Below are 12,012 nucleotides of genomic sequence, written 5' to 3'. Positions count from 1 at the left end.
GTGATTTTCTCAGGGTCGATCACCTTGATCTCACTTATGCACCTTCAATTATCAGGCATGATGATATAGGAGAAAGATAAATTGGGCTCAAATCCCAGTTTTTGTGACTCTGAGCAAGTTACAGGGTCTTTTTTACCTACAAAATATGTCAATTAATACCCACCTCAGAGGGTTGTTGGGAGGATTACACAGGACGATGCATGGAAGTGTCCAACACAGTTGGCACTCAGTAAATGTTTGCTGTAACTTTCTGACTGTCAAGACTGCTTAGAAAATAACCATTTTTGTTAATATTTTTAAAAAATTGTGGTAGAATATACATGATATAAATTTTATCATCTCAACCAATTTTAAGTGTATAGTTCAGTAATATTAAATATATTCACAGTGTTGTGTGATTAAATTCCTTTCATCTTGCAAAACGTAAACTCTGAAAATCTATACCCATTAAACAACTCCCATTCTCTCCTCCCTCCGGCCCGTGGCAACCACCGTTCTACTTTCCATCTCTACGAATCTGACTACTCTAGGTACCTCCCATAAGTAGAATCATACAATAGTTGTCTTTTGGTCTTTTCAGATAGTTTTTCAGATTACTCTTTGAGGCTTGACAAATTGCTGCACTCAGAAGTTTTGGCCACTGCATGTTATATTGCTATATTGTATGATTATCCAACTATTTATTTTTCCTTTTTATTTGTAGAAATTTATGGGGTACGTGTGCAGTTCTGTTACATGCATAGATTTTGTAGTGGTCAAATCAGGTCTTTTAAGATATCCATCACCCGAATAACGTACGTTGTACCCATCAACCAATTTCTCAACTTCCCCTTCCCACCCCCTCACCCTTTCGGTTCTCCCTTACCCATCATTCTACTTTCTATGTCCATTTGAACACATTTTTCAGCACCCACTTATGAGTGAGAACATGCGATATTTATCTTTCTGTGTCTGGCTTATTTCACTTAAGATTAATTATTCAACTATTTAGCTAAAAGCATGAAGTTTTCCAAAATAAATGTGATCCCTCACAACAAGTTAGATCACATAAGTTGGCATGGATGGATTTTACACAAGTACAGTCAGTTCTCAAATCCCCCACCGTGTGTCTTATCCCTTTTACTGCTTTGTAAATTCCTGGAGGTCAGGCGGTATCTGGCATGCATTAGGTATATGACAAATACTAACGGACTAATTAGTAAATTAACAAATCAGTGGATTTGGATCCTACTTTGTGAAGTGTTGAAGAAAATGTTCATCCTAAGGTATTTTCCTTACGTGGATTCTGTGCTACAGCTTTACTGATCAACTGATGGTCCTCAGAAAATGTAAAATTGTTTAAATATTAGACTAAACAAAACACAGTTTGAAAGATAAAGCAGATGAAAAATACTGCAGGAGTCCTTTGGAAGGCAAACATAATTGACTTTTGGATCATGGACACCTCTGTGTTCCATCAGCTTATTCATGTAAATGGAGGTGTGACGTTTGTTTAGGTTTCAAATTCTGGAGTTCTAACTTATTTTTAAGAGTAGGATGGGCAAAGATTTAAAACATTAAAATATTCAGGGCCAGTCAGGGTGAGGGAAATAAGGGCTCACATACAGTGCTGGTGGAAATCTAAACCTTTATGAGGGCAATTAAAATTTTTTCTGCATAACTCCTCAATCCTGCAAGTTCATGTCTAGTTAATTTATTCTACAAAGATAATCACACAAATATTCAAAGATATGACTGTAGTAAGCTAATTAATAGTCCTCCAAAGATGGCCACATTCTAATCTCCAGCACCTGAGAACCTGTGAATTAGCTGTGTTCACAGCAGGGGAGAATAAAGACAGAATTAAGGTTGCTAATCAGCTGACCTTAATGTAAGAGTCTCCTAGATTATACCAGATGGGCCCAATGTAATCCTTGGGGTCCTTTAAGTGTGGATGCGGAAGGCAGAAGAGTCTGTGTCAGAATGATTCACGCAGGAAAGAGTCAACCAGACTTTGCTGGCTTTAAAGGTGGCAGGAAGCCACGAGCCAAGGAATGAAGGCTCCCTCTGCGATTTTGAAAAGGCGGGGAAATGGATTCTCCCCTAGAGTCCCCAGAGAGGAACGCAGCCCTGCAACACCTTGATTTTTAGCTCGATGAAACCTATTTTGGATTTCTGACCTCCAGAACTGTATGGTAATAAATTTGTGTTGCTTTAAGCCACTGGGTTTGTGGTAATTTGTTACAGAAAAAATAGGGAACTAATACAATGACTAAGGATGTTCATTGCAACATCATTTGTAAGAAAAAATTATAAGCAACCTAAACGCCCACTAATAAGAGTCTGAAAAAATATTGTGTCATTATTACGGATGTTGAAGATTTCAGGCTTTCACCAAAGAGCGAGCTACTGACAGTAACCTCTTTCTGTTTTGGCTAGGGCTTGCCAACCAGTTTCAAATAGAAAGGAGAGAAACTATAGCAAAGATATCCCTGTTAATAAGTTGTCCTGAGTGTAAACGCACAGCAGTATAACACAACACGGAGACTGAGACCACAGTGCTTTTGAGTCACCCAATCTTAATTTAATTCTTACGCTAAATCTATAGATATGCCAGGCACTGTGCTAAACACTGGAAAATAAAGAGAAAAGAAACCAACTGACTAGAGAGGAAGAGGGGTTTGTGGCAAGAAAATTACTCCAAGTGCAACAAATGTCAAGGCAGAGGAAAGCATCAGGTACTTCGGGAACTCACGGAGGGACACCTCACTAAGACAGGGTGGGAAGATAGGACAGGGACAGTTGCCAGCAGAAGGTAATGCCTGAGCCCAGTCCCAAAGGAAGAGTAGGGTTCAGCCAGACAAAGCAGCCTTGGAAGGCCAAACCAGTGGAGGAAACAGCTTACAAAGGGCTAGTTGGCATGGAGTCCAACGTGGGTATGGGTGTGTGGGTGGGGTGGCATATGAGAAAGCCAGCAAATGCTAAAACGCTGCACAAAGAACTTTTACATATGTATCTTTTTAAAGTTCCCTGAACCTCAGTTTCCCCATCTTTGTAATAGGAGAATCATAAAATCTTTCTTTCAGGGGAGAATTAAGGAATCTTCCCAGAGTCCCAGGGCCAGAAAAATTAAGACTCGGCTTCTGGAAATCCCTGCCCTGTACTCTCTCCCCAGGCCCTGGCTGTGCCCAGAAAGTCCCCTCTGCCTCAGGAAGGCTGGAGCCGCTTCCAGTTTTATTAAGCCATGATGCATTAAAACATAAAAAACATTTTGTGTTATATTTTAATCATTTATGTTTAACAAATCATTGCTTTTAACACATACAAAATACAATGAAATACAGTTGTGCTATTCAAAATGGATTACAGACTAAAGCTTTATTAATTCATAGTTCATTTTAGGCAATGCATTCTGGTAATGAAACAGAGAATTAAATTTATATAATGAACTATTTTTTGTTTGTTTCAATCCATTCACTGAATCTCTGTGACTCTCTAAGGCCTCATTTAGAGAGAACCTTTGAGCACTTTGGTGAATGAGAAGCCCACACAGCCTGCAGTGCTAGGCCCTGTTTATGTCTACTTGTAGAAAGAAAGCAAAATTGTACATCAGAATCATCTGGGGAGCTTTTAAAACATACTTTAGCCTGGTCCCCCCTCTAGATTCTGATTCAATTCGTTGAAAGCGGAGTCCAGGCATCGTAATATTTTTACAACGTCCCCAGATGATGCTAATGTAAAGCCAGGGTCCAAAAATACCACAACCAAAAGTAGGAGAGACTGAGAAAAGAATCCTTGGAAGTTTTTTTTATCAGCTCATTTGCAGATATTCGTTAGAAGACAAACAATGGTAAAAAAAGATGAACAAATGGGAGCAAAAGGAAGGTGCAACACAAGCCTCACCAAGGACCGTGGGGTGGTAAAACACAGAGGAGCCCTGGCAAGCAGGCAGAGCCCTGGAAACCAGGGAGGCCAACCACAAAGACAATGAATAAATGTGTGCACACTAGGGAGTGGGAAGGAATCCAAAGGAATTGTGAACAGTCTGTTAAAGTTTGCTGATTCAGTTTGCAAATGTCATGTGGCAGCACCCTGCACAGGCAGTCAGGAGGTCCCCAGAGCAGAGGGAGAGGAAGCCCCTGGGCCTCCCCCTGCAGCAACCAGGGGCTTGAGAGGAACAAGGTTCTCGAGCTATTGCCAGGATGGCCACTCTACTGCTGAGGTACAGATGTGTGCACCCAGGAACTTGAAGGTGGTTTCCTGTGTCTGACCTCTCGTCAGTCTATTCTACCTGGGGACAGCAGTCCCAAGACCTTATAAATAAAATAAGATTATTCTCTGAGCGCTAACTCATAAAATCAGTACTTAATAGATCACGAGAGTCACTCTAAGAAGATAAATGACTCTTGAATCACACAATATGATTATTAAACTATAAAGTAGGAAGTTATCGATCAAAAGGGGACGGCTGCCAGTGATGGAAGCATAGAACGCAAAGGAGGGAACTGTTCCTATGCTTGCCAAGCTCCGCACTGGGGACCGCCTGCCCTGGACAAGGGACTCAACCTGACTGTCCTCAGCCTCCATAGCCACCATCTTGGTGTGGGCCACCATCACGCCTGGATTATCACAAAGCCTTCTATCTGGTCTCTCTGCTTCTGCCTTTGCCCACCCCTACATAGCAGCCAAAGTGGCCCTGTCACAATATGAGGCAGAACATGCTCTTACTGCTCAAACCCTCCAGGAATCTGCATCTCACTCAGGGAAAAGGCCAAAGTCCTCAAAACAGCCTGTATGGCCTTCTGTGATCTGGACCCTCCTCTACTTACCTCTGGGCACATCTCTTACTCAGCTCTGTACTACCCCCACCCCATCCACCCTTCTCCCACTCCAGCCACACGGCTCCCTGCTGTGCTTCAAACACGCTAGGTGTGCTCCTGTCTCGGGGCCTTTGCATCTGCTGCTGATGTTCTTAAATGTTCTTCCCCTGGCGGTCCTCATGGCTCACTCTCAAGTCCTTACTTCAGGTTGGGAGGGCTGTCCTCGCCACCTCACTTAGAATAGCAAATTCCCCTGCCCCTCTCTGCTCGTACTCCCTACGCTCTTCCCCATTTAGTTTTTCCCATAGCATTTATCACCTTCTATCACCTATTTCAGTAATATATGCGATTATTATGCTTCTCCCCCCTAGAATGTAAGTTCTTGTTGGCTTTGTTCACTGCTGTATTCCCAATGCCTAGAACAGTGCCTGGAACATTACAGAAAGCAATAAATATTTGTGGAAAGAATCCACAGATCACAGGCTATCTCCACTGTACCGACAGCTTCATCAAGCTTTTGAAGCTAAATGACTCCAGTGTGTGCTGGCTCTGGGTTAAGTACCTCTCTCACAGCAACCTTTTGATGATATGACTTGGTTTCCCATAGGGTTAGTCCACAAGAGAGAACACATTGGTCAGAAGTCTGGTCTCACTGGAGTTTTTGTATGACAGGGGTAAAAGAACCAGCATAGCAACTTATTACTTTTTCATCTTATTTAGGGTTTCGGACTCCAGAAGCTCTGACAGTGGTGAGTTCCTTGGCCTTGTCCTCCCACGAGACCCTGGGGCCACCCACCGGGAGGCCAGACTTCCTCACGAGCGCTGGAGCTCAGCCTGCGCCTTTCTTTCCAACTCTGCTAGCTGCATTTAGGGAGAACGAACAGCAGCAACTTGGCCTACATGGATTTGACAGTCAAAACCACAGCTGTTCATAAATGTCTCAGAAGGGTGTGATGTGTGGTGATAGGTCACGACGCTGAGGCACAGATTTGAATCCCGCAGGCTGGTGCACAGATGAACAAAGCCAGCACTGTGGCTGTTCTCCCCTCGGTTCTCCTGCAGCTAGAACAGAGGTCTGTCTGTGAAAAGCTGCCCGCATAAGAAGGCCGACTGCTTGTACCGGGGATGCCAAGGCTGAGGGCTAGCATACCACCAGTTTCTTCCTTTCACCAAGTGCAATTTAGTATTATTCGCAAATCTGGTTGAGTCACAAAAGTCTTCTATCCTTAAAACCACAATTCTGGTGCATTTACTGCTCACGCCTAGGGTGCTGCAGGCATCCCAGGGAAAGTGTAAGACAGGGACAGGCCTTGTCTCCAGACCACCCCATCACCTCCTAGCCAGTGCACGCACGTTCGCCTGCTGTTCTCAAGTAAACTGGAAAGTGATCAAGAACACGAGCTGTGGAGTCAGGTGACTACATCCAAATCCCAGCTCTGCCACTTTCTGGCTACGTGACCATTATGGAATGTCTATAAACCTCAGTTTACCTGTTTGTAAAATGGATTTGCAGGAGAGTTCTCTAGGTGAAATAATGGTTGTAATGGCAGGTAACAGTACCTGTCATTCCCAGAGCAAAATAAACATTCGATATATAACTGGTAGGAAAAGAAATTGAGGTTAGCATAGTACCTATAGGTAATTAGTTGCTAAGGGTAATGGTTCCCAAGGGAACTATTTTAAAACTTCGCATTTTCTAAAACTGCTAGGTTGAACAAAAGTGGAACAAGGTGTCTATTCAAATTTGGTCGACGCTAATAACACACGAGTCAAGGCATGGTTGCTCCAAAAGCCACTCAGAGGGACTAAATTCAACTTCCCAGAGTGATTGCATTGGCCATCATTCCAGAATGTCTACACGCAGCATGAGGTCAGAACTGAGATGCTAAGCACGGAGTAGGTTGCCCCTCTTTGTCCTAGGTCTCAAAGTATGTATTTTTAAGGTGTGAAAGAATTCAATAAATTCACTATTAATTTGGTGAATAAAACTAAATTCTGGGCTGGGTGCAATGGCTCACATCTGTAATTCTAGCACTCTAGGAGGCTGAGGCGGGAGGATTGCTTGAGGTCAGGAGTTCAAGACCAGCCTGAGCAACACTGAGACCCCATCTCTACTAAAAATAGAAAAAACTAGCCAGGCGTGGTGGCACATGCCTATAGTCCCAGCTACTTGGAAGGCTGAGGCAGGAGGAGTGCTGGAGCCCAGGAGTTCAAGGTTGCGGTGAGCTGTGATCACACCACTACACTCTAGCCAGGGTGACAGAGCGAGACTCTGTGTCAAAAACAAACAAACAAAAAAACAAATTCTGATTTGTCTTCTTAGATATTCCTGGCTGGAGCTACAGTACGACATCCTAAATGCATTATTACTTAGCTCTCGGAGACCAAGGGAGAGCCTTACTGAAAAGTGGGTTATCTTTGGAGAGCCAAGCCCCTCCCCACCCTCACAGGAGTCCGGGAGTCTGAGAAGCGGGGAGAATTAGGCTGCTAGGCAGGACATGGGAGGATACAGTGCTAGGGTTCCGGGAGGCAGGAGGCTGGAGTGGGGTGTGGTCCTGTGGCCCAGCTGGGCAAGGTAGGTAGCTGGTGAAAGAGTCAGGGCTGAAGCAGACCTCTGCCTGCCTGGGACCCAAGTGTGGATTCTGAGAATTCAATCAACAGAGGATTAAAAATATTCTTTAAAAAAAAAAATCCAGTAAGAAATAATAATACAATAAAAAATAATACAAATTTAAAAACACAATGTAACAACTATGTACATAGCCTTTACATTATAATAGGTATTATACATAATCTAAAGATGATTTAAAGTATGTGGGAGGAGGTACATAGGTTATATGCAAATAGTATGCCATTTTATATGACTTGAGCATCCATGGATTTTGGTATCCACAAGGGGTGGGCTGGGGGGTGTCCTGGAACCAATCCCCTGCAGATACTGAGGGATGACTGTATATTCCATTACAGAGAAAACTGGCTCAGAGAGGTTAAGTGACTAGCTCAAGGTCACGCAATGTTCAGCAATATAGCTATGATTTATTAAATACCTACTTCTGGAATTTTTTTTTAATCACTTCCCTTGTTTTCTTTTCTTTTTTTAGAGACAGAGTCTCACTCTGTTGCCCAGTCCAGAGTGCAGTGGTGTGATTATAGCTCACTGTAGCCCTGAGCTCCTGGGCTCAAGCAATCCTCCTGTCTTAGCCTCCCAAGTAGCTGGGACTACAGGCATAAGCCACCGCACCTGGCTGCTTCCCATGTTTGTTATTTAGAGAGGGAGTATTGCAAAATAGTTAAGGACTTGACATGGTGGTTAATCTAATACCCTCAATAATTCAATAAAACTAAGTAGCCCTACCATGCAATTGAGAAAACTGAGGCTCAGAGATGGGTTAGTGAGTTGTTCAAGGTCATAGAGAGTAGAATCTGACCCAGGTCTCTGGCTCCAAAGTGTTCCCTTTCTCACTGATATGCTGGGTCAGCTTGCAGAGAAGCCCAACAACTCAGCAATTTTTAAGTCCTAAGAGCCACTTCCTGGAGTGACTGAAAATTTAAACCACTGGAAAAATAAGGTCTGATGCCTCTGGCCACTTCAAACTTAAAGATCATTTCTGGATGGGCTGGTGGGCACACAGCAATGAAATACCACACATCTTGAGTTTTTTTCAAGCCTACCTGAAGGGGGCAACTTGGCCTTGCCTTTAGCACGTTGCTGGCCCAAGTTACCCAGTGAAGCTGAACTGTCCTTTAAGACAGGCAGGCCAATGTGGCAGTTTTGGAAGCTCCATCTCTGCCACAGAAAAAATGGGATTGGGACATCCTGGGAATCAGGGCCAAGTAGGGAGAACTCGTGATCCCTGGAAAGGCTGTGGCCATGGCCCAATGCCAGATTAAGCAGCCCCACCCAGATAGGGGCAGAGAGGTCTGGTCTCCACTGCTGTGTTTTTCTGGGTTCCTGCCCCTGGAGCCCCAGCACAGCAACACCCTTCTATACCCTGCATAGAAGTCTACACCACCACTTCTCAGACTCCCCAGGGCTTACTAATCAGGGAATTCTCTGTTGCTCCCACCTGTGACCAAGTGGTACTCATGGCTAACCCGGATTCTGACCAGCTGGAATGAAACATTTGGCCTGTGGTTCTGCCAAGGCCATTCTTACCGCAATTGAAATGTGTTTACATTTGCGTGGAGGTGAAAGTTGGGGAGAAGGGGAAACAGGTTTTGGACCTTTTCTCTCTTCCTTCACAAGAATATGGGAGAGTCAAACCCAGCAGGTTTCCCAGCCTACGTGGGACGTGGGGCTGTAGTCAGCCTTTCCCATCAAGACAAAGCAGAGGTTCCCTTTGTACGTTCATGCTGTGCCCAGTGCCCAAAGAATGACAGACTCCCTATCAATCCAGCAGTGGGGACCTGGAAGATGTTAGGGATTTCTAAAAGCGGGGAAATGGCATCCAAAGCAATCCCAACTTGAACCTCAGCTCCATCATTTAGTTTGTGTGATCTTAGGCAAAAGATACTAGACCTCTCTGATCTTTTTAACTAATCTATAAACTGGAGATACTCTCTTGCTCAAAGGTTTGTTGTGAGGATTACCAGATAAAAGTCGTATTAAGAGGTACCAACCATTTCCTTTCTTCCCTCATATACCCTTTAAGAGAACCTCTTCTTCTCATAGTCTCCCCAAGCCATGGGTGATCTGTCTGGGTGTCCACCACTGGTCCAAGCAGATCTGTGAACTGAAAGATGTCTTAGCCGTTTTAGACATATTGGAAGATGCTAAGATAGCCAAGCTACAGAGAAAAAAAGAACAAAATAGACCTGTAAAGATACGCAGATGCCAAATTACAAAGCCCCACAAAGAAGGCAAGCTTAATTCCAGATGGGACTTTGGCCCTTTGTGGGATGCACTGCGTCCTCATATCCATTCTATTTTGGGTTAAGTGGGTTTGAGTTGGCCTGTTTCTGGCAACCGAGACAGCCAGTAATTACTTTACTTAAGCACCTACTTTGTGTCAGGTGTGGGACTCATGGTAGCTATTATTTCAAAACATCTCACTCACAAGTCACTGCTATATGCTTAATTCCTGATATTGTTGACATAATCAGATACTCCATGGGACTACTTGAATGACTTATGGCTTTAAGTTAATCCAATTAACTATTAAGTTTCATGAACAACTTACATGGCAACTACAGATGGACGCTTAAGCCAGAGAACATCCTCTCCTGTTTTTCTGTGTAAGTCTTCACATTAAGTAAATGCTTCCTTGGCAAATGGAGAAAAAATAATTGTAATATTCCATTGAAGCTGAGAAATAAAGCAACCTTTGTTTATTTTATAAAAGAAATAAACATGGCTGATCTGTACTAATTATAACATTTTGAAGGAAATAAAACAATATTCAACATTTCTAGTCTATAAATAAATAATACCCTGTTTTACTTATTCTGTTAGCCAAAGATAAAGTTGGAAATGAGGACTTGAATAATGCTAATGGTTTAAAGGTATCAGACATGGTATTTGATTCTGAGAAAATGAAGACATAAATGGAAAAAATGGCTATAGCAATGAACTTAGCAAAGAATGACATTTAAAGGTTTATACATAAACTTTACATGCTTGAGTTGACAGACCAAAACATTTTTCAAGTCCTTAACTGTAAGAACAGCAGCAAAATTTAAGACAATGAAAAATGGGCATTTAAGAATCTGCTGTACCGTTATGAATAAACACAAGACAACCGTATCAGCTGAAGCAAAAAAAAAATCTCAATCACTACACTATTCCAGCCAATGTGTGCTGGCTTTATGTTTCACTTTCAAACGCATTCCCTCATCGTGGGTGTGAACCGTGTACATCAGATACAACAGCCTGGAAGGGTCATGGGGTTACGATGCACGGCTGCAGAACCAGTCTCGCTGCATTATAGTCACAGCACATAAGCAACTCTGTCTGTAATGACAATAGTACAACCAGGCTCAAGTGCACACCCTTATGTTATAAACACATCATATATCAGAATCACAAATTACAGAAATAAAGACAAAAAATGGAATGAAGGGCATGATAGTTTATTTTAAAAAATTGTACCACACTGATCATGATGACCAGCATACACATGATAATGGCTTTTCTCTTGGGTATTAACATTGCAGTATTTCTGTATACTGAAATGTCTCGATAGGACCAAGAACGTTAGAGAATAAAGATCTTAGATGAAAATGAACACTAATAATTGTGGTGTCCTCCCCCATAGAATTTAAACCCCTTATGAAGCAGTGGCATTGTAACGTTACGTAGTTATGAAGAATTAAAGTTCTCTTAGAAGTAGGCAGCATGAACTTATACTTCCTTGCACTTTCATCTTTAGTTTTATAATTTAAGTTATGTCCACCCTGGCTAAAGTATAATCATACAAGACACCTCAGATAATTTCCATGCTACCATTGCACAATTTTAGTGATTTTACTTTAAAAAAAAAAAAAAATCAAACCACCATCAAAATAAAGAGGCAAATAAAAGTGAACTTCAAATTATTTGAAAAGCATAGTGCTTATTTGTCCAATGCAGACTCAAACTTAAATGCTATATTTATGATTTCCAAACTTCTGCAATAAAATTAACATTTATATAATATGGGTTTTGTTTATAGAATTGTATTTTGCAATCAACAAGAGAAAGTTACTTTTTAAAGAGCAATATATTTGGTTACAGTTCCACATACCTGCAGTAAAGACAAAGCCACATGATGTTAATTCTGGCTCTAAGTAACCTAAGGTACAAAATTTTGACAAATATCAAAATTATGATAATCTGATCTTAAAAATTCAACCCATGAGATTATTTTTTAGAGAGTAAATGTGCTGTTGAGTAATTATTTCAATAACCTTTTCTTTTTATGACTATCTGCAAACTGACCCTTTTTTTAATCATTGTGACTCACCAATATTTAAAACTGACCTCTTTACTTCCGTGTCGCCACTTCAGTACCCAGGGATTTCTGAGGCAGCATAAGTCCGACTTCATAAAAACAGTAGACACTTTAACCTTTCAGTGACAGTTTTTAAATCTGTAAACTCAATAATCATATTATTTAGCTCAGCAACTATAAAAACATTGAGATTTTGGCATTTAAAGCCAAAATCTCTTTGTGCTTCTTAAATTAAGCTGCTTTTGAATCTTTTTGGTATTTATCAGCCATTTGTATTTCCCTTA

This window comes from Propithecus coquereli, unplaced genomic scaffold (genome assembly GCF_000956105.1).
Source record: "Propithecus coquereli isolate 6110/MARCELLA unplaced genomic scaffold, Pcoq_1.0 Scaffold47, whole genome shotgun sequence".
Taxonomy (NCBI): Eukaryota; Metazoa; Chordata; class Mammalia; order Primates; family Indriidae; genus Propithecus; species Propithecus coquereli.
Note: the sequence above shows the minus strand (reverse complement) of the source record.